We start from the raw sequence: 24,186 nt of genomic DNA on the forward strand, positions 1-24,186 counted from the left end.
CGTAATGAAAGTTTCAATGCATGTTATGCGGTGTGTATCGATATACCATGCTGCCGGGTGCTGTGTGTCGGTGCAGAGTGATGCTTTTCACACTTGTCACCAAAGACTAATCAACAACATTTGACCCGAGGATGAATGCGGGTGCTCATGTGTGCATGTGTGTCTGACAATACGACAGTCTCACCACACCAGGACCCCCGTGTCAGACGGATTGAAATTGAAGTGTGCCAATCACTCTGTTAGTCGGCTCTCGTGTCAACATATTCTGTAATACTGTTCTACGTATACAATCTTCCAGGAAAACATGATTTATATATATACATATATATATATACACACACACATATATATGCAGGCTGAAGATAGGATTAAGACATTTAAAAGTTTTGTTTTACAACAGAAAATACAGCATTAATGTCCTCAATCTTATTCATAAAAGCTCTTACACTTACTATCAAGTAGCTTAATGAGACTACAGAGGTTGTCAGGGACATTGAACTTCATCGCTTCATCATTTGTGTTCATCATCTTTACAGGTGAACCTTAGCTGCAAACTATTCTACTAACTTGTACATTGGTCAATTTATTTAAAAAAAAACACTGATAAACTGTGGTGACAATTTAATTTACACTTACACAAAAATGGGGACAAGCTGTAAAAATTATCTTGCTGAACAATGTAAGTATCATAAGCTTGTGTTTGCCATAGAGCTTATTTTGGGCAGTAATCCAGAATTCAATTTAAAAATCTCATAGGCTTTTGTTGTCGAGGGAACTAGGGTGATGCTAACCTCTAACTTCACCATGCACTGCAGTTGCTGCGCCCGCTACATTAACCAGTTGGGAGATATTTGATGCAATGGTTGGGAAACAAATATGAGGTGAATTTGTAAAGATTTTAGAATTTTCTCAAATTTTGATTGTTTTCTTGGGGAGGAGCAGCCTAGAACTTCCAGCAGATTTGAACCCTCTGCATGTTGCTCCAGCCTACACAGGACTCTAGATGTGTCATCATTCCTGTATCTCTGACAAATTCACTGTCTCTGTTTTTTTTATTTTTTTGCCACTAGTTGTTTTTGGGCAGCAAGCTATAGCTTTTCCTCTGTCGTCACCACTGCATGGCTGTTACCCTTGACAGCTTCAAAGTGTGACATTATCCTCAGAGCTGAGTGCCGACTCCCCTTTTCTCACGTCTTTTCAGAGAGCCAGTCATCAGTCAAATGCTAAAAGAGATGACAATTAGTAAGGGAGGGGGTTGAAAGAGTGAGAAGTTTCTAAATACAGCCGTACTGGCTCAGCCCCAGCTTTATCACTAATGATTCATCAGTGCAGGAACCCTCTCTCTCTCTCTCTCTCTCTCTCTCTCTCTCTCTCTCTCTCTCTCTCTCTCTCTCCTTTTTTCTTTCAGTCTCTCTCTGTGATCCTATTCGCTCCCCCTTTGCAGCCTCTGATTTCAGACTTCTGAGGGTGATTTGCAATAGCCTGTGTGTGATCATCACCAGGCTATTGTGTTCGGCCGAGGACGTCAACTAATGGAGCTCAAAGCATCCTTTTAAAGTGCCTCTCGTTCTGTGTCGGCAACAGGTACTGTACAGGCTCCTGCATAATGTAAGGCTTCGGCGCAGTGGCGCTGTGAGCCTGGAGAACAGTAGATCACAAGGTTCACACATCTAGACTGTAAACCTCGTTATGTAACGGCACCATAATCACAGGTGGCAGCTCACATATCCTTTGCATGTGTGTGTCTAAATGAGAGGGTTTTGCCTCCTAGGGAGATGTCTAACTGGGATCCACTGCCGCTTCCATGGCTACAGGTATAACACATTTTCACTATTTTCAGACCCGTACGGGGGGAAGCAAAGAGAGGGACAGAAAGAGAGAGAGGTGGAGAGAGAGAGAGAAAGAGAGAGAGAGAGAGAGAGAGAGACGGAGGATGGCTGTTGGTCAACAAAAGGCCTTGGAAATAATAGAAATGTGTTTTAAAAATCAAAATAAATTTATTACAAAATTATTACATTTTTATTAGGGTTACAACTGACACTTATCTTCATTGTTGATTAAGCTGCTTATTATTTTATTTATTCACCGATCAGTTATGTGATCAGAAAATGGTGAGAAATGTCGACTAGTGTTTCCAAAAGCCCAAGATGACTTTGTGGACGTTAATGTTTCGTTATGTCCACAATCCAAAAATATACACTTTGCTGTCATAGAGGAGTAAGGAAATATTTTTTTCCTTAAACAACTATTCAAACTGATTCAAACAATTACCAGAAATATTGGTGACTAATTAAAAAGTTGACAACTAATCTCTAAAACCCATTTTATCTTGGTGGTAAATGTAAGTGTTATTTCCACGTACGTCTTGCTCCATATCTCACCCATGAGCCAGCTTTAGGCCCAAAAGTGGCAAAAAAGTTGTTTTTTGTAGGTATTTAGGGTTTTGTAAGATCACTGTATCAAAGCATAGCATTATAACTTGTACAAAAACTCACCATTATAACTTAAAGTGAAACTCTCACCAAAAAGCAACTTAGGCTTTATTTGTGAATGGATATGAGTTAAACCTTTGTGTAACAGCCTAATTACGACGAAAGAGGCACTTTTAAGATTGGTTTTGGTACAAGTTATAATGTTATGCTTTGTTAACTAAAGTAACTGCGGGCAAAATTATGATGATCATCAGCTTCTCGATGAACACCTCCAGAAGATGCATCTGAGAACGACGACGGAGACCAGTTATGTCCTGAGGTGACTAATGGACTCTAAGCGCAAACTGCTGAATGCATAACCTTCATTTCTCGCTGTTGGCTGTTTCCACGCGACAATGCTGAAACAAATAGCACTCCATTAGCCCTTTAATGAGAACTTTAAACTTACTCAGGTTAATACACCATATTTGGAGATGTGCTTGATTGGCTCCACTCACTAAAGGTTTAAGAAAATCCTCGTAATCCAGCCAATTCACAGCATCTCCAAATCCATCCAAATTCTACCTCATTAAATATAAACTCAAATATTGTATTTTGATTTGCAAAACAGACCCCATCACAAATAAAATCCTACAACCCTTTGCCACACTGTCACTGAAAGACCGTCACAGAAACAGAGTCATATTTCATATTTAAGATACAGACTTCAGTGTGGAAATTGAAGAAAGAAGTGGCACACTGAGGTATTAAAACAGCAGCTAAGAAGAGAAAGTGAAGAAAAGAGTTAGTAGGAGATAGTCAGATCTCTCAGCTCCTGCCAGTTGTAGGCAGTAAGGTGTAATTTGCATTAATCAGAAGGATCCTCAGAATAAACTTTTCAAAATCTTTCTGGTAATAGTGATTGTGGCATTTCATCTTTTACAATGACGCCTGCCTGAGGCAGACACTGCACAGGAGCTCTATTGACTTATTGCTGCTGACAGCTCAATCTCTCTCCATCATAATCAAGAAATATCATTGACAGGCTTTAGACACACAAAGGGACATACGTTACATTAGGCATGCTTGAAGTTAATGAAATCAGCATGTTTTTTGCCTAATTTAGGTAATGATTTGTTTAGGGAGCTTCTGAAATGATGCATTAGCCTAAAAGGTAGGATGTGACAGGAAAAAACTCATATTACACTCACATCACACTCATTTATTTCATTTATTATTATAAAGTTGCTATATTAGTTCATACTGAGTTATTTGATAAGAGAAGACCACCCTCCGTCATTTTGATACTTGAAAACCGCAGATACATATGGCCACTGGACCTTCATCTGCCTCTTTAATGCTCATCATTGCAAATCCTTTTGTCTCACACTAATGTGTCTTAGTACATTGTGTGGAAGCCCGAAAGAGCTCTGAACTTTCCCCCTCTCTCCCTCCCTCCCTGCTCGGCTTGTCACTAAGCACCCCAATTACATTATTCTCTGAGACTCCTGTCTGATGCAGCTATTTCAGGCTTTAGAGCCATTCCTGTTCATTTCTTTTTTGCAACTTCATTTCTTGTCAGCAGGGATTAGGAATGTGATATTACTGTACTCAAGCTGGCTGTAATAGTTGTGAAAAGGCCTTCTTGTTCTTGGGCCCAGCTGGTTGTTGTTTAGCGTGGCGGTGGTGGTGGAGCGTGCATGTGAGGACTGGAGGACAGTGTGGAAAATTAAATCTGACGCTAACTCTACAGTTGTCCAGCTTATCAGCATATAAGCCTTAATTGCAGTTTACACATGTACAAATTCACAAGGTAATGAAGATATATGTGTAAATTTTGGTCCTGAAGAGACGTACCGAAGCAGGAACTACCACAGAAGCAGTTTTGAGGGTTTTGAGTACCTTGTGGACAGGACCTATTATATTAAAATAATTATTTATTATATTATTATAATAGTAACTTGTTAAATGTTACACATGTTAAGTGGTTGGTTCCATCTTTGCTATTGAAAACTTTTAGTATAGCAATATTAGGAGTTTGTAGAGGATGATAAGAAAAAAATGTATGTATATCCTGTGACTTGCTGAGCAAAGTAGTCAAAACTATCAACAGACTCATCTTCATCTGTCTCATTCCTAACTTGTGGTTCAGGGTTCTGCTGCTGAGCTGCTGCCTCTGTAATCAGTCCCTGAGTAGACTCCGCTCTCCCTTTTACTCTTCCTCCAGTTTCTCTAGACTTGCCTGTACCTGTACCACATAAAAACCAATGATGTGTAAGGCTTTAGCATATTTGACACGGAAAACACATTTTGACTGAACCAATAAAGATTTTTTCAATGGCAAAATATGCAGGCTTATTCCATATTTCCTTCATTCTATTCACTTTCAATTGCGTGCTTTGTTTACTACTTTTAATGATAAAAAGTATATCGGGCCACTGCTGTCCGTTCATGACAGCAGCTATCCCCTCTTCACCACTGTCTGCTGGCTCTGCCTCTGACACTAAATCACATTTAAACAATGGTCATAATTCTCAACGCAGATATCCCCTTTTTCAAGTCAATAATTCAAGTCAGTTTCATTATTGTAGTGCTGAATCATCTATCATCATCAATTACTCAGGGCATTTTTCATATAGAGCAGGTCTACACCATACTCTTCATTATATTCATTCTAATAATATTCCCACAATGAGCAATCCGACCAGCCCACTCTGTTGGCTCATGGTTGGTGTTTGGCAGGCTATATGTTACAACGCCGTGCAATTTATTGACTTGATAGGCTAATTACTTAACTTGAACGGTGCAGGTAAAGTTGCATTTTGTTCAACATCTTGCCTCACCTGTTTCATCATCTTCATTGGTCGTTTCAGACCCCAAGCTTGTTTTATTGAAAAAGCTGCCAATTTTTGCACATTTAGCTGCATCTGTCTCCAGTGCTTTTCTCTCTTTAATTCTCACTTTTTCGCCACCACCCTTGCTCTTTTTATTTTCAATTTTGCAAACACCCTTGCTCTTCTGGGGCTGGAGCCAGGTTACAGACACCACTGACAGTATGCGGTGTGCACAGACATGTGACATCAGGCTGCGTCTACAAAAAAAAAAAAAAAAAAGAGCTGCCAGTGGAGATAGCCCAGGGACAGTGGTAGCAGCGTACACGTAATACCCAATCAGTGCCATGACTTAACACCGGCCCAAAATGAATAAATAAATAAAAATAATAATTGAACATCGGCCCTCGTGGCCCAAAAGTCTGACCGGCCCACCGGGAATTGTCCCGGTCCTCCCGATTAGCCACTCCGGGCCTGTTTGCGAACAGATTTTGTCAGCTGTCTAGCATCACAAACATGCAAGATGCAGTCATTAAACTTTACAGATGTGTAGTTGAAAACAAAATGAAGGCCAATTTGAAAGATGGTACTGACTACTAATATAGCAATGTAGTAATTACTACTGAGTACTTATGAGGTAATGGGACATCAAGGTCAGCGCAAAATCACTGCTAGTTATTGCCTGCCACTCACAAGAAGCTACAGGAAATTAAAAACAATCCCTTGACTCTTCCAAGCTTGGGTTTGTTCAAAAACAACACCATCATAGTAGGACATTCCACAACACCTACGACACCTTCACAGTCAGTCAGGAGCCAGGACTGCATGTGAGGACAGAGACCATTAATGCTTTTATGTAATGACTCCTACAGCTGCACTTAACATCGCTCTCTCTCCCTCCGCCTCTCTCAGGGCGGCTTGTACTTACTTAAGTCCAGGAGATGAGACAGTGATGGGGGTTCAATCTGACGGCCGTTCTAACTACCCTTAATAACGTCATTCTCGTCTTGTACTTGTATTTCCCATCAACTGCCGACACTTGTGCAATGTATTCATCCAGTCTCCTGTGAATTAGGTAATGACCTCACCGAGGCATAACGGGCAATGTCTCTGGTGTGTAGGCGCTCATTGAAATTGTATATCGGGACACATCAAAAATACAACAGTCAACAGTTCAACCACTGGTTTAAATCAATGCTCAAATTACTTTGAATTGAAAAAAACAGTTGTTTCCCTTTATTTTTTTTGGTAAAGCGACATGGTAAAACCTTCTTTGTTCTACAGTTGTACAGTATTTAAGGGCACGTACATTATGTAATGTAAGTTACACATGTAACATAGGGCCGTTTAAAACTGAATTTACAGAAGCAACAAAGTTATTTTAAGCCAAACCATAATGTTTTCCTAAACCTAACCAAATTGCAAGTGTACAATAAAAGTCGGGTACATCTGTTGCAGGTGCGCTGCAACAGTCATGTTATTTTGGTTACAGTGTTGTATCTTATTTAGGCGGGCAGTGGCCATCGACCTATTCTGTCTTTTTCGTATGAAAATGTAATGTACATAAAATTAGCACAGCTGAAGCGCCAGATTGGTTGGATCAGACAACATCTGATTCTTTTATTTACCTTTACAAATCTTAACACAAAAGAGGTCCTGAAATCCTTGTTTACCACGTTTCATAATGTATCGTCACCACCACTCACCTAATCTTAGCCACAGTTGCATAAGCTTTTGAACAATAACTATTTGTTTAGATCAGTTAAGTTTTTACTGTCAGACTGGCTACGCATTTTGTTAAATGGGAAGACACAAGGGTGTGTGTGACAGCAACATGAGCACACTCAAACTTTCATTCGAGAGCGTATAATTTGACATTTTACATTTTGGACCACTAAAAACTGAACAAATGTAATTTTCCACTTATAATGCCACTCAGCACAACACAGTAGCTTTTTACTGTAAATACATATAAACATCCACTCATTAAGAATATTGTCATGTTATGTTGTTGAAGTGAGATACATAGTTGTTAAAAGGAGTGCATGCGTCTCATTTTGACTGCTACTGGTTTTGAGTTTTGAGAATGTAATTTTGAAGGCAGTGAATCATTTTTTTGACAGCTAAATATAGGTATAAAGGTATTATAAACATGGTTCCATACATACTGAAACCCTTTATATAGTTTTTACCTTACCCAAAACTTGTAAACTAGCTTTTCACAAGAGTTTCATTACCTAATGTGCTATGCAGGGCAACGTTGCGGGTGGCAGTTTGGTGTCTATGTTTCAGGATGTCCTCACCTTGACAGCACGCTGAGAAAAGCTCCCGTCTGCCTTTTTTGCCGATGCCCTGGGGGTGAGGAAAGTAATCGGCTCAGGATCCAGTGTCCCTGCAGCCACCTATCCCTCTGGTGACCCTGAACTCTGCTTCTGACCAACCCTGTGGTGATCAAACGCTCCTGCCCCCTTTAGAACTTGTTGAAGTACATTTACTCAAGTACTGTACTTGTGAACATACTGGAGAATATGTTGTAGATGTTCTACTTATACTGCCATATATTAGATGGAGACATGGTACTTTTGTTTCACCACATTCATCTTATAGCTGCAAAGACAGGTTACAATACAACTAATATTTTACATTGAAAACATTATGATAGCTTAAATAACCGTACATTAAGTCATTAGAGTGAGCTCAACCAGCTGTAATGCTTCCTCACCAATATTGCATCAGTAGTAATAATCCAAATAGATACATGTGTGATATTATTACACTCCACAAGAGTACAGCTACAGAACTCATAGACAGGTGCAGAATCTAGTATCTATCTAAAGTATCTCTTTTCCTTAAAAAGATTATTATGACGTGATTATTATGTGTATCAGTCATTTTAAAATGTCAGTTGGGTCCAAATGAATGGGGACAGATGATTTGAATAACAGCGGTGTTGGAACATGAATGCGATGGAAGAGGGAAATGGAATGCCACATTTAGTGGCTGTTCAAAAACAATGTTCCTGTAGAATAAGACTCTTCCTTTGCTGTCTACTCTGAACACATTTTTACAATGACACACCAGGTATAAATTTGAACGTAACAAAAGATACAAACATATAAGAAAGAATGAGAATGATAATTCATCCCACAGAAGATGTATATGATGCAAATGTACCGTAAAAGTTGAGTATGAATACAAATGTATGGTGACAATGTGATATACATTATTAGTGCAGATATGCATTGTCAATTAACGACAATCTCTGCAAAATGTATGCACATACTCTCTGCCCTTCTTCAACACTAGCAATTAGAAGTAATAAAAAAAACAGCATTTGGGCTTTTATGTCACATTGAACATATTTTAAAAAATGCAGAGAAGAACAAAATATGAATCCTATGTTTTTTTGTGGAAAAACTATTGCACATTAAATTACCTACTGTGTGATGATTTAATAAGATTTTCAATAATGTTTGCTTTAGTGTGAACAAATGCAAAACATGTTGCCAAGCACTTGCGTAATCTCTTCGAGGTTTTAAAGCCAATTAAGTAGCAAGCAAGATTGTTGTTCACGATCAATTAATTTCAGGCTTTGAACCATTCGGGTGCTTTTGATTTAGCCATATAAAGTTATTGATGTCTACAGGGGAAATTAGGTTCATTGTTTTTAATGTAAGTCACAGTGAGCTCCAGCACAATGTTACTACTAAATGAGGTGATGGACGGAGTGGTGGCTGCTCACCTGATGTTCCTGCAGTTCCCTCCTCTTTCCCGTGTGACAAGCTTGGCAAGTTCATTTATAACAGATGTTGACACTCATGACACAAATTAATCCTCTCTGCTCAACAGATTACACCTTCAGGGGCTCTCGGACTCCCACTCTCTGTTTCTATAGCTGATATTTTTAGAGCTAGATTCACACAGCAAAAAAAAAAAGAACACCCCTCTCATTTATTTTCCCGCAGGCACGACCACCTGTATGTAAGACGGCTTGTCACTCATCCGATAAAAGACTAACGGAGGGTGTTTTCATTACGAAGAAAGCCTTGTCCATCTTTAGAACAAACAATATGGGTGAATGGACATATGGACAGGATGTGCAGTCCTCATTCAAATGCTTTATATTCTTCAACGTTGTTAGATCCCCTGCATTTATTGCAAATTAGCTCAGTTTTAAGGCAGAACGAGGACAGGGCATTAGGCCAATCGTCAGAGCTACTGTATGTGTTACCTCGTTTCTCCGTTCCTCTAACCTTGATCACTAACCTGCAATGTGATTAGGCAGTTGCTGTGGATCCCTCAGAGTTAGTGCCATAAAAGGGACAAAACCAAGTGAAAACATGCCAAGAACCGGATCACATCTTGTCATGTAGTATAGAGAGGTGAGAGCCAAGATGACAAGTTTATAGTAGTTCAGACATAACTATAGTCACATGAACTGTTTTTATGCCAAAATTAGCTGTCTAGACTGTTTTGTAAAAACAAGTAAACCTGCTGAATATTAGGGTTGTAATAGTATATAATAGTTGTTGAATTAGAATATTTGAAAAAAAAAAAAACATTTTCTACTGTTTTATCCTTTGTTTTTACCAGCCCCTTGAAATAACATGATACCTGGTACTGTCACATTTTTACAAACGTTGGTTGAATTGCGCTATTATTATAAGGCTCCACTAAAACTTGTGTAGCACAGTCTTTTCCATACAAGGTCAGAATAAACCCATATGCACCAGAAAATAGGGCATAGAAAGCAGCATGGAGGCCAGTGACAATGGTGGCTATTGCCCTTGTTACTTTTTCATTATTGTTAAGCCTCTTTTTCAAACTCGGCGCTGCCTGCACAATGTTCAAGTGCTGCTTGATGGAAGATGAATGCAAAACTCTTTGCTTGGCAGCATCCTTAACTTCAGCGAGCTTGATTGCATTGCGTTAAAAAAGGGGCGAACATTAGTGTGTCCACCCAGGTGTCATGTTTCTATCACTGCCAACTGGAGCCAGAGCCAATAAATAGCCATGACTACTGCAGAGTCATTTAACATGGGGATGAGTGCTGATTGTACTAATTCCCAGTGAAGACAAAAGCCAGATGTTCGTGGGTGTTCGTGGCGTTTTCGTCCAGTGTGAAAGGGGTATAATCGTATGTGTATCTTGTTGTTCATCGCATAAGCAGAATGTTAATTAAAGCCTACATGTGTTGTCTGAAAGCACCAGCGTAGAATATTCCATGCACTTATTTTCAAGTGCGTGTACATCTGTGTTAGAACTTGTTTTCTTGTTCTGAGCTTCTTTCATGTTGCGCATGTACGAGCGAACAGGACAGTGTGCACACGCAGAGCTATTTGTAGCAGGTCCGGCTCCCTGGGAGCCCATCCTCCATCTGTCAGTTCCACACAGCAGAGCCCTGATTTTACCCCAAATTTACCAGCAGCTGACCCTTTTTCTCAGTGGCATTATAGACCCCATTATTTCGAGGCATCGATCTCTGCTTTCTCTTGCTTTCTCGCTCACACTGTCTGCCTTGCTCGCTCTCTCGTCTTTTTCTCACTGACATACACACTCATGAAGACCTATCTTTACTCTCCGTATGCTCTTTCACACACCCAGGCACAGTCACTTTCACGCCTACACACAATTTGTCTGTAATGTCACTAGAATAGACACGAGACAGAAACAGCAGATGTATTACTAAATGGCAAAGAGATTTTGGAATCACACGATTGAAATGCCACACAGCACTGGAGGTTGAATGAAGGTTCAAGAGTGTGTTGTGGTATCACTGGTATGTTGAGATGCTGAAAAATAGCCCCATGGCCTTGGAAAAATGAATTAACCAGTGGGGCATATGGTTGTTTTTTGTAGGCATATGGTGGAATGCCACTTGCCCCTTTAGCTTGGGGCCTTTTTGAAAAGAGCTGCAAGATGCCATTCATAAGCTGGAGTAAAGAGGACATGCCAGGACCATGAACTGTTTTTATTTACAGTACAGAACCATGCTGGTGGTTTTACACATTTCAAACCATTTAAGGTATAATGTGTTACATTTCCACATTAAAACGTATAAATAAAGCCTTTGTTATATACAGTAGTTTGTTGAGTTGTGTACCTACATTATCCTGAATATTTCCAGCAATGTTCAAACCCAAAGAAATACACATTTTCTTCAAGTAGATAAATTCAGAGAGTGAGGAAGGGAGTCTGCAAACATGACTAAATGTAAATGGTCTAAAACTTAAACCTTGTCCATTAACATTTCTGCTAGAGTGACGTATGTTTTTATTAGCAATGTTGGCTGCCTGACCAAGAAGAGGACAACTCACATGATACCACACTGATATCATCAAAGCAATCATTTTATTTCATTGTTTTGATTAAGGGACCCTACAGAAATTATATATTGTGCATTTAGGTGGAAATTACATACATCACCGCTGACAGCCACTTGTTTCCATTCATATTATACTGTATATGAATGATATTGGAAATCAAACTTGGATAGTAGTGCAACTGCCCACACATTTTATTGTTACAGTTACATTGTGTTTTGCTATTATGTGGTTGCAAGCAAGGGACTTTTTGAAAATTGTACCTGTTGGTGCTTTCAAGGACACTCAGACATTCTGAGTGTCTTTGAAAGGGTTCATTATCTGATATCTGATAAGGGTTCATTATCTGATATCTGATAAGGGTTCATTATCTGATATTGCTATCAAGGGTCTTTGACCAACTAGAGGAATTTTCAACATGGTTCGTCTGATTTGTAGTAAATCCAATAAAACATACCAGATACCAGACTAAACCTTCTGAAAACTCTTGGCCCAACTTTCCCATGAATCTCATCCTTCAAGTGCACCTCAACCTTTGCATGCACATCCATATCTGCATATTCTATATTAAAATATGTCCCTCAGCGTGGGCATGGTAGAATCAGTTGTTCGCAACACTGGAGTGTTTCCAGTTTTTCCAGGTCGGGCCCAGCGTTGCGTGGCAGGAGCTGATAGCAAGGCCACAGCAGTGCCATTGCGTCAGCTTTATTCTCCGCTGAGGCTTTACACTAATTCACTGCATCCGATCCCGCAGCAAGGCGCTCAATGGCCCTGCTCACCAGCTCCAAAGGCCAAACATTTCTCCCATTGTTCCCTTGAGAGAGGCCGGATTTGAGGGGATGGGGATGATGTTCAGCAATTTTTTGGGGGGGGGGATTGCTACTGTTTACAAGGGTAAAGTTCCCTAGAACATTGTGTCAGTTGTTAGTGAAATTCTGATAGCAGAGCGCATGCATCTGTATGTGTGTGTGCATTTCGATGTCACTGACCCAAGGTAACACAGAGGGACTCACTACAGCTCTGTGTGAGATTAAGCTTTTTGAGTTCTGTCCCTCTTTAACAGCTCTCACTGTGGGCGTGTGGACGAGAAGTGAGAAATAGACTGAGGCTGTGTGAAAGCATTAAAAGTCAGCCATCCTTTTAGTTGTGGGTATCATGGTGTTGGGAGAGAGAATACAAACTGTGGTACTCGAGAAGTCAGAATGGTATCTGCTAGTTGTAACATTGTGTTTTTGATCTTGTAAAATTCTGACTTCATAGGAGTTGTTGAATCAACGGTTTTGTAGTATGACACAAGTGACATTAATCCCAGAAATAAGCTTGTAAATACATTGAATATATGATAGTAAGTGCTCTTTCGATCATGCTATAGTACTCATAAAAACAACCAGATTTTGAGCTATGGTTTGATGTTATTTTAATAAAATGTAATACCTTTTAGCAGCAGGTGACTTTCATGCATTTAACTCTCTTTTTGGTTTCTTGACCACGTATAAACCAGTTTTAAACCAAACAGCAAACCTTCTATATTACTAAAATATGTAAACGGTTGAGAATATGAGACATATGTAAATATATATTATGATAAACTCATATTCCCAGAAGAATAGTATAACCATGTCTTTCAAAGGTCCAGTGTGTAGGATTCCATGTTATTATGCGGTGGGATTACAGATTGCAACCAAATGAATACCCCTCGTCTCACCCTCCCCATTGCTAAAAATTAACTGGTCCTTTCAGTCCTTACTGTAGAGACATGGTGGTGCAACATGGCTGACTCCTTGAGAGAAGATTCCGTCCATCTGAAGATACAAAAGGGTCATTCTAAAGGAAGGAAAACACAGTTATTCTTAGCTTTAATTGATTCTAAACTAACAAAATTACAATTATGTGTATAACATTCTATTTAAATATTAAATCACTGGACCAACCAGAGTAAAGAATAGACAAAATAATGTTTTAGCCATAAATTCCAAAAAGTATTTTCTCTTAAAGGGATATTACGGTGTAAATTTAGTCCATGGTCTAACACACCGTGACGCAGAGTAAGACCCCCTCTCAACAGATCAAGTTTGCAGACCACTAGTTATCCATATTGCTAGTGTAAAGTGAACACAACTCACCACTTTACTGCAACAGCTTCCTGTCCGTTCTCGATAATAACTGTTATAAACTGGTAGGTAAGACACATATGAACTTTGATTGCATTTCCATGAAATAATCATAAATTTTCATCCTTGAGCTGCGGAACTCTACAGCACTCCGTAATCGACTTTCAGGGCTTTCCCACAACTGGAAGCTGCTGCAGGAGAGTGGTGAGTTGTGTCCTCTTTACAATAGAAATCCAGCTAAGCTGGCTGCTGTTTGAACTATGTGCTTGGATCCTATTTGTACTCCCGCTGAAGTTTGGCGCTCTTCTGAGCATTATCTGTGGCATTTTGATGGCAGTTTCTTGTTGGAGGCATATATTGCAATGTATTGTTATCGTGTGGTCTTTTCTGAGGTTACTAAAACTACGTAAACTAGCAGTCTGCAAACTTGATCTCTCGAGGGGGGGTCTCACTCAGTGTCACAGTGTGTTAGACCATGGATTAAGCGTACACCGGAATATCCCTTTAAATTTTAAATTCATTTTGAATAATGTATAATAGTGTGTATGTATCAGTATCAGAGTATGATAAAAAAAAAAAAAAAAAAACAGACAGTAATTGTGTACCATTTGAAACTATGTTGGGATTTCTCATTGCTCAATGGACAATAGTTTCATTACACCAGAGACTTCAGAGATGGACGACCCAAACTTATGTAACATTTAGTCTCAGTGCATCTAATCCTCTGGCATTAAAGCCTAAAGCTGCACGCTCATAACATTATCCAACTCAGGAGACACGGGGATGGGGGGCTCTCATTACAGCGATGAGCCTCCTGAGTGAGCCCTCATGTCACCATTAGGTTCAGACCTGCAGACACATGAAAGAAGAGGTGCAAAGTAACTGACAGTCACCACTCTTCTCTATTACCCTGATGGGGAGAGGCTCTTATTAAGCCGACAATACACACGTCAGTAAGACTAGGAACAGAGGACACCTCTGAGGTTTTGTCTCACCTGTAACTCCATCTCACCCCCTCTAAACTCTCTCATCCTATTGCATATCTGACAAATTGATGTGATTAAATTCTTAACACGTAACTTGCCATTACTCAGACATTGGTCTCAACATTCAATTAATTATTGCTATCTCATTTGTTAGTCTCTCAGTTTAATATCTGTGTTTATCTGCTGCAGTTCTGTTATATGTAACTATCGTTAAAGTGTTATCCTATTGTGAGATTTATTATTTTCATTAATAGAGAAGATGTGTAATCTTTCTTTGGAAATGGAATTTATGATTAACATAAATTATATTTCTGATGCAATGCTAATATTTGCCAAAATTAGACCTTTTAATTAGCCAAATGAATCTGCAAGCTCATGTTTTATTTGTTACAGCCCGTGCGTCTGACCCTCCTTCTGTTCCAACAGATTTCCATCTGACTTGGCATGTTTCAGGCAATCACAGCTGTTTATCTAATGAGGCAGGGATGATGCACTGACTTTATATATGATCTATGATTTGATATAATGTTCTGTGAGCCAGTGGGTTTTGAGCATGGGTAGTAGGATACCCTTGTATAAAGTAGTTGCTTTTACTTATTTCACCAGCAATCCACACAAATTTGAGGCAAGAAATAAGCAACCCAAGGCATAATTTAATTGTTTGTTCCAACTTTTGTAAGGCAAAGGTATAACATTACAGCCAGTGTTTCCATTTAATGATTGACCATGCTAACCAGTCACTTTATGCCAAGTGCATCTGTGGTTACCATGAACAGATGCTAGCTTGCAAGTAGTTACAGAAGACATTACAGCAACCGAAATACTAATTGTAGCTGGCTTCCCTTGACTACAATTTAGTGAAGGCTAACAAGCTTAAACTTCATCTGTACTTTGAGCTGTGTATGTGATGCTCAGCGCAACATCACAGGTTCCGTGTCTCTGATAGGCTATAAGCCTGTCCACTTGCATCCAGAGGCATTTGGTCTGTGCCCGCTGATAAAGTCCCTTGGAAATCAAATATGAACTGAGTGGTTACAGACTGATTTGCATTTGACAGCTGGTCTGAAGATGCCAGGATATTTTTTAGTTTTGTTGTACGGAGAATTTTAAATTGTTAACACAGAGAAGTTATATCAATCAGCCCACAAACCTGTTTTTAACGCATGAATATCTCTCTCTGTCAGTTTTTGTGTTGGGGAGCTTCTAAGCTGCAGCCCGCTCTGACCACAGCACAACGCTGCAGGTTAATTCACTGTGTTGCATCAGAGCTCTGCAAGGCAATAACATTAGAGGACAGTAAGATCCCAAGTAGAGATGCTTCATGCTCTCATTTTCTGAGTACTTATTTTATTTTTGGCTCATTCGCCACACACAAGAGCTCAAGTAGCTGTGCCAAAAGCACAGTACAGTAACCTCAGTGACCTGACCATTAATGCATGACTGATAGAGTGTTTGATTTTAATTCACGAAGTGGATCAGTATCAATTATATTGACTTTGCACGAGTAAACAGTCAGTAAATTTCTATTCTGTTAACATAATAGTGATTCAGCTTACAGGGTAACAGATGCATTTGACCTTCTCGCAGCAACTAAAACAAATTCCCAGGAGAGAAACAGGCTCATTAGCATAAGCAGTGATAGTTTTTATGACGGTATTGGCAAATAAAACAGTCTTCTTGACTAAACCTCTGCATACCCTCTGAATTGTAATGTGAAAAACACTATAACAACTCTGGCACTTGTTGTCGAGACACACATAATCAACAAATGACATTCAATTTTGAATCATATTTATATAAGATAGACACACTGCAATATTGTATGTTTTGTAATTCATAATGCTTTTTACACAATTTTCAATAACAATTTCACTTTTCATGCTGATGCTGAAACATGTCCAGCAACAGCTATCTTAGCAGCCTGGAAATTGAGCGTTTCATCTTTCAGCGACTGGAAACGATCCTCTAATTACTGTAATTGGCTGGTGAGGAAGGGCGGGTGTGGTGGTTTGGAGAAGCCACGGTGGCACCCTGATCACCGGCCTCTGACTGTCCTCTGAGCATCATCGCTTAGGCTGCTTTATCACCTCCGACCACTCTATCCTCCTGGATTGTATTTCACCAGTTTGCACCCCTCACCGAAGACCCCACAGGGAGGGTTTCTGTATATCTGCATGAGCAGAAGACTTGCAGGTTTCATTAAAAGTTTTATTGCTGGAAGCGTTGGCATAACATTAATGTGGACTGATAAAATATTGAGCATAGTATTTTTAGGAGAAATTAAATTTACCCCAATGTTGTGCCTATAATGAATGGCTCAAATTTGACCTTTAGGCTGAGCTCCTCAATTATTTTGAAGCTGGGGTTAAAGAGCAGTTAAATCTTATTGATGATTGATTTTGTCCATGCGCAGAGGGATTTGGAGGGGAAACATACCAAAATCCAACCCATTAATCAATCACTTAATCAATATGAAATAATGTCACAGCTGTGTCCCCTCACACTCTTATGGTAGTATTGTATTGTACGGTATACAGACCAATACATGAAGGGTCCTTACAGTCGTTGTCAAAACAGGAAGTAAAATGAAAACAACTATTTCTATTGGTCTATATTTCTGTTATTAGAGGAGCATTGTGTAAGATATCACTGGAAGTGTAGTTTAAAACATAAAAAAAAGAATAATATCAGCAGTTGGTTGCTTTGCAGAGGTATGGAGGTTAGCATGCTAACCAGCTTGCTAAAGGATAGCTACCAAAGAGCACTCTGATCATATTCTGCCTCCTGTGTTTTTGGAGCTAACATAAACTCTGGACATATTTAACAAAACACACTAATACGTACACATTAATTCTAGTAATCTAACAATTGTCTCATGAGCTGACTCAACTGCTCACGTTCATTTTGCCCCCTGCTACAGATGCACTGTGGACCGACTCTTTCCAACTGCTACCAGCACACAGAACACAGAAGACATCAAATTGAAGCAAAACTCCAAGCTAAAAGTGTTTTCACTCAAAACTCCCTTTGAACCAAACCAATTTGTTTCTTTAACTAAGACATGGCAGTTTTCTAAGTAAGTGAGGTAGTGCGGAGGAGAGCTGACAGTGTATGGTGCTGTCAGCCTGGCTTAGTGTCAGGGCCTGCTGAGCTGGTGTCACAGTGAGACTCCAAGGCAGGGCACCAGCAGAGCGGTGACACTCCCAGGACATGCGACCTTTTCCCAACAGTCACCCTGGACTGCTCTCTCCACTGGCTGTCTCAGGAGTAGTCATTTAGGTCTTATTAACAATCTTTTTTAGATACCAGCCTCAAACAGCGTACAAGGCAATCAAGCACGGAGTCGCAAACGTAGCCCTTCCGATACTCAAAAAATCTATTTAGTTTCAGTTCATAATTGGTATCACTGATATACCCACAATTTATCAATTATTGTCTTCCTACATGTCTCAGAGTGTCTCTCAGAAACCTCCAGAGACTCAGTGTGAACTCGCTGTATTTGGCTGAGATTTACAAGTGTACAGCAGGCGGAGAGAACAATTACATTTACTGGGGTGAGAGATTTTTCAGCTGAGAAAAGCTGAGAGTAGCACCCCTTACTGAACACAAAATGTCTTTTGGTTACATTGCATCATGGTCTCCTGAGACCTCTGTCTGCAGATATTTTGGAAGCTTTAACACCTCCATGATGTATTTCCCACTGCATGGCTGTTGATTTTAGCAAAATCTGATGCTCTAGACAGCTGCCCTTACTTGCTCATACAGACGGATTCTCCTATATGGAGCCACTTATCCCATTCCAAGGGGTTGTGGGGTGTTGCTGCCAATCCCAGCCTTGTCTCAGGGCGAGGGCAGGGTACTCCCTGGACAGGTTGCCAGCTCATCACAGGGCCCTCACCGATGAGCAATATGGGGTTCAGGATCTCGCCCAAGGACACTTCGACATGCAGCTCAGCCCTGCCCAGAGCCGGGATTTGAACCAGTGACCTTCTGATCATTGGTCGACCTGCTCTACCCGCTGAGCTACAGCGGCCCCCCCTTTTTTTAAATAAAACTTTACATGGACGTTCATGGTCCCCAGAGTATGCATCTCTCTGACTTTAGTGATTCCAAAACTTTTCACAGCATGAATTTGACATTTTTGTTTTTTAGGGAAATCAAAATGACAGCTATTGGATGATATTTGGTACACATATTCAGGGCACCCAGAAGATAAACCCCAATGACTTTAGTGATGCTCTGGTCTCTCATTGAGAGTCACCATGACATTTGTGGTTAAAATGTGTCAACAGCCATTGTATAGACAAACAATAATGCCCCCCTCACGGTGAACCGTAATCACTTTGGTGATCCTTTTAATTTATCCTTGGTTTATGACCAAATGACTGTAAAACTAATAACAATCCCATCAGCCGTGAAGCTGTGTGTTCTGTGTTTTTCTTCTAACTTTGTTCCCTACTCAGAATCCCTACTCCATTGGATACTCTTTATTATCTACTTGACTCAGTTATTGAATAAATGTATCTCTTTTGACGTTTTTGAGAGAATGTTGAGAGCAATTTTATCAAAATCTGATAACAGTAAAATAACATTATTACTAATAATGTCTGCATTTCATTTAAATTGTATGTTCTGGCTAGAACCTATCTATCTGAGGATTAAAAAAGAACTTATAATCAGTAATGCTGTTTTCTCTTACTATAATCAGAGGTCAATTTTTGTGCTCCATTTGTCTGTCTGGGTCCCCTGTGTTCCCTCCCGGCCTTTTTCTACTGGGAACATCTAATCAACTCCTGTGTAATTGGAGCTGTGTTAAGATGATCTGCAGGAGTGGGACATCGGCTCTAATCACACACACACACACACACTCACAATGTGAACTGTAGTGCTCTGGCAAGAGCAATTATTACTTCAACACTGGTACGTTTGGTTACAATAGAAAAAGGCATGTCCACGGGGAGTTGGGAACTTTAATAAGATGCTGTCCATTTTCTCACTTCCCTCCCTATAACCTTTAAGAGAATACATAATTATCCAAACTTTGTGGTCTTTTCACCTGCCTGGTGTAAAAGGTTTATCATACTGGAGGTTTGTGTTCTGTCCTGTCAGACTTGGCTCTGCATAGGAGCACTGTAATTTTTTTAGGGGGATGGAAAAGATGTATACTGTTCTGCATCTGATTATATCATGCAAACTGTTTACAGGCCAGTGTCCTATGTATTAACCACAGCATGAGTATAAATGAATTACACATGAACACACATCACATCATTTGTGAAAATAAAGCCTTATACTATTTATATAACATGGTATGTCCCTGTTTCATAAGATAAGGAGAATAACGTCTCATCTGCTGCTGGTTGGGAGCTTTTGGATTCGTTTAGCTCTTTCACTAAGTTGGGCAGTCGACCAGCCTCACTTAACTGTGTCAGACAGTTGTCATTTCCTCGCAGGTTCCTTCCTCTTTTAAAAAAAAAAAATTCAAAATGGGGCGTCACTTTGTGTTTGCTCATGTTGTCTCCCAGAGGAATGATGAAGTGCTCTGTGCTTTAATGGACTTCAGCACTGCTGAGCGTGCGGCTGTCGAGCAAAGTAACTACTGCGCTGTCAAAGAAGTGAGAGTCCCAAAGTACAACAGGACTTGAAGTATTTTGCAGGGTCAGTGTGGAGTTCCTTCTTGTGCAGTCACCCTGGTGTTAAATCAAAGCTGGGTCAAATGCTACCAGTCTACATGTCTGAATCACAGCTATTCTCCATTTCAGTGTGGGGGTTTGACTCAAAGAGTGAGAAATATCCAAGACGGATTTATTTGTACCTTTAATATCCTGATGGATAAAAGAAAAAAATGCTGAAACAGGGAATTATAGCAAAGACAGCAGTGGTGGAATAGACATGAAACCAGAACCAAGCAGATAAGACCTTGTTGGCTTGGAAATCACAGGTAAACACTGTCCTGCTCTTTATTGTTCTGTTTTTGATTGCAGATTGCCCACATTTGCCATCTGCTCCCTTGACGCCTGTTGTCTTTTTATGGAAGCCGGTAACCTCAGCCAACTGCTAAATACCATTTCAAGCAGACGCCTTATCAAAATGCATGTAAGGCTGGATACTGTCGCTATAACACTGATGTGTTTCAGCCTGCCAGTTATAAAAAGGGCGCTTTAGCTCAATTTCAGCCAAAGATCAGATCTTAAATCCAAGATCTGCAATGGCTATCAATACTGCTTTGTATTTATATTGTTACCATGATTCATTATTGACATACAATCAACTTTGTTTTGGCTGAATGAGTCAAAACTACGTTATTGTTGTGTATGGATCCGTGATTAGGCTCACAGCTGCTGGAGAGGATTAGACCTCCTTTACTCCAGCTCTTGTCCATTTCTTTCCAGTCAAGCTATCTAATCTTATTACTTCACTAATTAACTGCAGTCGGTGGTATTTATAGTATCTAGGTCAGCCAGGCATCCCTCTGACCTGTGTGGACCGGCTGGATTTGTGTGGCTATACACTAACTTGAAGTCATATTCTGTGACATTTGGATAGAATGCTTTGCTCATGCTTGTTGCTGATTGATAAGTCTCGTTAGTGGTTCAACCTATGATTACTTAATTAAAGGACAGTCAGGAAGTGTTGAGACACTGTGATTGATATCTGTGGGGCGATGATGTGAATAAACACCGAGCAACAATTAGTAACAGAGATGTTGTTTCCATAATTAAGGTAAAACACCACAAATCACATTGATTAAAACTGTTTGATAGTAATTTAAAATCACATCTTTTTTTAAGAATTTGCTCATGTATTTGTCATTAGCCACATTTTTACTCCCACTTAAACTAAGCGGTGACCTTCAAGAGGACATGCCTTCTCAGACATCTTAAAGGCAGTCTTAAGAGTGATATGAAGCGACAGGAGGGATCACTACTGACCTGCCCATTTAGGCAAACATCCAGTACAGAAACCTCTCTCTGAGGATTTCTACCAGTCTATTAAAGTTGCAATAAAATGAAAAAAGCTTCTTTATCTTTTTTACTACTAACTGTTGATGAAGGTTCTCAGTCATCCAGGTCACGATAATTCTAAGTGCTTTATCGTCGGCAACTGCACTTGCTTCAGTTTCTGAAGACGTCTGAGCACTGAGTTCAGAGTCATTAGGGCCAATTACGTGTCGTTGGGTCGATTGTGTTGCAGCCCAGAAGTGGCCCTAATGTCTCCATAAGGACACTCCCACACAGAGTTTAAGAGCCTGCAACTCCCCTCCAGTTAGTAAGAACTGAAGAAGCCTCTTGGATGAGAGATGAAACATCTTCAAGAAACTGAAACATGTCCATATGCCTGCAATATAGCACTTACAATTACAGTGTATTAAGCAATGAGTGCTTGTGCATTTGTGGCTGTTCACTTAAAGGGATATTCCGGTGTCAGTATAATCCATGGTCTAACACACCGTGACATTGATTAAGTCCCCCCCTCGAGAGATCAAGTTTTCCGACCGCTAGCTTACATAGTTGTAGCAACCTCAGAAAAAGACTGCACGATAACAATACACAGCAGTATACGCCTCCAATAAGAAATCGTCTTCTAAAAGCCACAAATAATGCTCAGAACAGCACCAAACTTCAGCAATAATACAAATATGTCCCAGCACATAGTCTATCAAAGGCATCAAACAGCAGCTAGCTTAGCCGGATTGCTATTGTAAAGAGAACACAACTCACCACTCTCCTGCAGCAGCTTCCTGTTGTGGGGGAAGCCCTGCGAGTCAATTACCGAGTGCAGTAGAGTTCCGCAGCTCAAGGATGAAAATGTATGATTATTACTCCGTGGAAATGCAATCAAAGTTCATATGTGTCTTACCTACCAGCTTATAACAGTTATTATCGAGAGCGGACAGGGAAAAGAACGGAATTGAGCATTTTTAGCTGCACTCGGTAATTGACTCACAGGGACCTCCCCACAACAGGAAGCTGCTGCAGAAGAGTGATGAGTTGTGCTCACTTTACAATAGAAATCCAGCTAAGCTGGCTGCTGTTTAAACTATGTGCTGGGACCCTATTTGTACTCTCACTGAAGTTTGGCATTGTTCTGAGCATTATTTGTGGCTGTAAATGGCTTTTTGATGGCAGTTTGTTGGTGGAAGCATATACTGCAATGTTGTTGTCGTGTGGTCATTTCTGAGGTTGCTAAAGCTATGTAAGCTAGCAGTCTGCAAACTTGGTCTCTCAAGGGGGGGTCTTACTCAGTGTCACAGTGTGTTAGACCGTGGATTAAATTTACACCGGAATATCCCTTCAATGACGGGGGGTAATTTTGTCTGGGATTTTTGTGCTAGTTTGCAGCAGCTCCTGTGGACAAAAGTGGTTTAAACAACACTGCCCGCTGTAGGAAAGATCTGTTACTGTACGCATTTGAGTCCATTTGTTTGTTTTGGTGGTTAGTTTGTCAGCGGGATTACAACTCCTGAACAGATTTCCATGAAACTTGGATGAGGGATGGGTCGCAACCCAGAATGGACCCCATTAACTTAAAGTGTGGATCAAGACGAAGGTGCTGATCCAGGATTTTTTTTTTCACACTTTCTATCCACGATATATAGGGTGGTTTTCCACATGTGTTTATTTATCTGGGAATGATGCATGGATCTTGAAAAAGATCAGGCATATTTAGGTAGTGGATAAAAAGTCATGATCCAGCAAACTTGAATGTGTTTAATTTTTCTCTCATTTGAATTCCATGCTCCTTTATTTTGAATGTACCTTTTCACATTAAAGCTCCAATTTGTAAGAATTTGTCCCAACCTTCACATTTCCAAAGAGTTTGGAATGAGACTCAACAATCAATTATTTTACAAAATGGACCTTTAAGCGTAGACCATGACATCATTGTCATGAGCCTCTGTTTCCGCAACAGATGAACGTCTTCTTATTGACAGGTACGTACATTAAATGCATAGTGCTTTTTAACACTGAAAGTGTAAGAATCTATGCTGAGTGCTTTATTTCTTCTCCCATCTGTAATAAGTCTTAATTTGTTCCTTTGCACTGTGTGGGAGGCCCTATTTTTGTTTCAGGCATTTATAGTTGCACAGAAAAACCCTTACTTAGTTTTCACACTGCAGGCAACATCGACAAGTCAGTGAGTTTTTTCCTGTTTATAATTGATAAGTTATTATATATATAATGACCTCAATAATATGTTGTAAAAGTATATATTTTGTGCTGTATGGAGCATTATCCTCCACAGTACAATGAAAACGAATCTGATTCTGGATTAACTGCCGAGCTGTGAATTGTCAGTCTTCCTACTCATGCTGAGTGTTTTCTCAACCACGCTCTCTTTGTCTGCTCTTTGGGTGCTGCGCAATCACACTCAAAATGAATCATCTGCCACTCTGAGTGCTTTGTTTCTGACCCGTTTACCTGCCGCACCAGCACCGGTTCTGAACCAACCTAAAAACCTGGCTGAACCTCATCTCAGCCACCATCATTCTCTTAGTTTGCACCCGTTGGCCCTCTCTCGGT

General features: G+C 40.0%; 1 protein-coding gene across 3 annotated transcripts in view; it reads left to right on the top strand.

The window, feature by feature from the left end:
* The window catches only part of dcun1d3 (defective in cullin neddylation 1 domain containing 3), a 65,933-nt gene that overhangs the window by 20,344 nt on the left and 21,403 nt on the right, over nt 1–24,186 (top strand). Inside the window, exon 1 of one of the 3 annotated variants that reach the window (XM_037081841.1) lies at nt 1,796–1,814. The exons of the other annotated variants lie outside the window; for them this stretch is intronic. The gene's annotated coding sequence lies outside the window, so the exon portion shown is untranslated. Of the gene's footprint in view, nt 1–1,795; nt 1,815–24,186 lie in introns of those variants that run through there. 3 annotated transcript variants of the gene reach the window in all.

The sequence above is a fragment of the Acanthopagrus latus genome, chromosome 20 (genome assembly GCF_904848185.1).
Source record: "Acanthopagrus latus isolate v.2019 chromosome 20, fAcaLat1.1, whole genome shotgun sequence".
In the NCBI taxonomy this organism is placed as follows: Eukaryota; Metazoa; Chordata; class Actinopteri; order Spariformes; family Sparidae; genus Acanthopagrus; species Acanthopagrus latus.